Here is a 3,455-nt window from a genome sequence, read left to right as displayed (position 1 = left end):
TACAAAAAAACTAGCTGGGCATGGTGGTGGGCGCCTGTAGTCCCAGCTACTCGGGAGGCTGAGGCAGGAGAATGGCGTGAACCTGGGAGGCAGGGCCTGCAGTGAGCCGAGATCGCGCCACTGCACTCCAGCCTGGGCGACAGAGGGAGACTCCATCTCAAAAAAAAAAAAAAGAAAGAAAGAAAAAGAAAAACCTTAGCCTCCAAATTTTGGGGGAGATTGATGTGAGTAATAACTCCATCTCCCATGTGGCATGGCCGGCTTTGTATCAATTAAACTCTTTCTTTACTGCAATGCTGTGGTCCCAGTGAATTGATTTTGTCTGTGCAGTGGACAGGAAGAACCCACTGAATGATTATGTAGTCAGGAAATTTTCATCAAAGGTACAGGTGCTCCTCAACTTACCATGGGGCTCCATCCCAATAAAGCCATTGGAAGTTGAAAATATTGTAAGTCAGCTGGGCGCGGTGGCTCATGCCTGTAATCCCAGCACTTTGGGAGGCCAAGGTGAGTGGATCACCTGAGGTCGGGAGTTCGAGACCAGCCTGACTAACATGGAGAAACCCCATCTCTACTAAAAATGCAAAATTAGCCGGGCATGGTGGCACATGCCTGTAATCCCAGCTACTTGGGAGGTTGAGGCAGAAGAATCGCTTGAACCTGGGAGGTGGAGGTTGCGGTGAGCCAAGATCACACCATTGCACTCCAGCGTGGGCAAGAAGAGCGAAACTCCATCTCAAAAAAAAAAAAAAAAAAAATTACGAGTCAAAGGAGTGTTTTAGACTTATGATATTTTCAACTTATAATGAGTTTATTTAGACAGAGCTCCACTGTAAGTCCAGGAATATTCTGAATTCATGTTGCTTTCAGAACATCATAAAGTCAAAAAATCATAGGTTGAACCACTGGAGACATCTGTAATATAAATCTATGTCAACCCACCATAGACAAAAATGGCACAATTAATTAGCTATGTAACTGAGCATTCTGGCGATAAAGTCAGGGTGTGATGGGATAAGTACAAGACTCAGATGAGATCATCAGGCCCCTCCATCTCCAGCTCTTCTTTTTGCGTATCTTGTCCATTCTTTACTTCTGCAGGCAGGCTGTCTCCAGGTGGCAGAGAAGATAGACCTGGATGCACTCCTCACTCTATGAAAAGGGGCTTGGCCAGGGACACTAGAGCAGTGCCCTCTAAAGCACAGGACCCAAATCAGGTGCCCTTTTTGTCTGGGCCTAAGAATAGTACTACCACTGGCTGGGTGCAGTGTCTCACGCCTGTAATCCCAGCACTTTGGGAGGCCGAAGTGGGAGAATCACAAGGTCAGGAGATTGAGACCATCCTGGCTAACACGGTGAAACCCCGTCTCTACTAAAAATACAAAAAAAATTTAGCCTGGTGTGGTGGCGGGCTCCTGTAGTCCCAGCTACTCAGGAGGCTGAGGCAGGAGAAAGGTGTGAACCCAGGAGGCAGAGCTTGCAGTGAGCCGAGATTGCGCCACTGCACTCCAGCCTGGGCCACAGAGCAAGACTGTCTCAAAAAAAAAAAAAAAAAAAGAATAGTACTGACCACCAGTTCAAGCTATGAGTTGGAAGGCTCAGGTTCAAATCCTGTTGGTTCTGCTTCCCACATATCACTTAAAGTCTTAAACCTTCCCCTCTTGGCTGGGCTCGGTGGCTCACGCCTGTAATCCCAGCATTTTGGGAGGGCGAGGTGGGCGGACCACTTGAGGTCAAGAGATAGAGACCATCCTGGCCAACATGGTGAAACCCCATCTCTATTAAAAATATAAAAAATTAGCTGGGCATGGTGGCACATGCCTGTAGTCCCAGCTACTCGGGAGACTGAGACAGGAGAATCGCTTGAACCCGGGTGGTGGAGGTTGCAGTGAGCCAAGATCCCACCACTGCACTCAGTTCACTGCAACCTCTGACTCCCTGGTTCAAGCGATTCTCTTGCCTCAGCCTCCTGAGTAGATGGGACTACAGGCACGCGCCACCACACCCAGGGAATTTTTGTATTTTTTAGTAGAGACCCTGTGTCACCATGTTGGCCAGGATGGTCTCGATCCCCTGACCTTGTGATCCAACCACTTCGGCTTCCCTCAGTGCTGGTATTACAGGCGTGAGCCAGGGCACCTGGCCAAGTTGTGTTAAAATATAGGTTTTTATGATAATTTAGGTATGGAAAGATAAATAGATCAGGAGACAACTGCAGTTTGAAAGATAGAGTGTCATACTCACAGTTCCCAAGGGAAGGGGCCATGCCACGCAAATGGCAGGAGGCAGAGCTACATGGGAAACACCGGGGTGAGTCAGGAGGCAGTGAAAGCAAGGGGGGAAAGTGGGCTAGAGCCTTTATTGTGGTTTTCACAAGAAGAAAGGAATAGGCAAGGGAGGGTAAGCAAATTTAGGCCTGTCTAGTTTGAATAATTTCATCAGGCTCTGGGGCACAGGGGCTGTCCCTCGTTGTCTGGTATCTGGCACTGGATGATTAGGGCAGATGCATAGCAACCCAGAATACGAGCCCCGCTGGAGGAGTTGGTTGCATGGGCTCTGGATTGGTCGTTTTGCATATGAAAGGCATGCTCACAGGCAAGTTGTTTGCTATCTCTAAGAATCAGCCAAACCTAGGAGAGATTGTCTGTCCAGGGTCAGCAAGGTTTAAGGTGAAGATGTCAAAGTATCAGAAAATAAAAGGAATGGCTAATACAGCCTCACCCCCATAGACTGAGGTAGACACACCCTAAATATATTTCTATCACCAGATTTATTAAACTCCATTGTAAGAATTGTTTTGTTGGTCTTTTCCTGTTGGACTTAATTCTGCTGGATAGGGATTTTGTCTCCTTCATCTTTGTGCTCTCAGTTCAGAGTACAGTGTCTAGCCCAGAGCTTCTGAGCTCATGTATCATAGCACCCTGGTATGGCATAAACAGGTTACAGGTGTCCCGGGAGATGCTGATGATTGTAAATTTTTTATAGTGATACAGAATCTAAAATTGTGTTTTCATAGGCATTTAGATTTTTACTCCAGTTAAAATTATATTTAAACTTTATTTGTGTGGCTCCTTCTGTATACTTCTTAAATTCAGTTCTTATTATTTTTGCAAAAGACTTTAGGCATAACACCCACCATCCGAGAGTGTTCTCTATGGGCTACACCAAAGAGCATGTGCCCTGGAAATACCAGGCAAAGAGTATCCTCCTGTGTGTCCCATGATGCAAAGGCTTGGGAGCTCTAGTCTAGCAGGATTCAAAAAAGGGATGTTAATTAAATCAAATAAGATTGCATAAATGAATTGATGAGTGTAATCAAAGTACTTGTTTTGCCTCTTACATACTGCAAAACACTAGCCTCTCTAACCCTTGACTTTCAAGCTACAAAGAGAGAATAATGCTTATCTTACAGGACTATGAAGATAAATAGGGAATGTTATAAGTGAAAATTTAGA

The sequence above is a fragment of the Pan paniscus genome, chromosome 1 (genome assembly GCF_029289425.2).
Source record: "Pan paniscus chromosome 1, NHGRI_mPanPan1-v2.0_pri, whole genome shotgun sequence".
In the NCBI taxonomy this organism is placed as follows: domain Eukaryota; kingdom Metazoa; phylum Chordata; class Mammalia; order Primates; family Hominidae; genus Pan; species Pan paniscus.
This window is presented reverse-complemented; position numbering follows the sequence as displayed.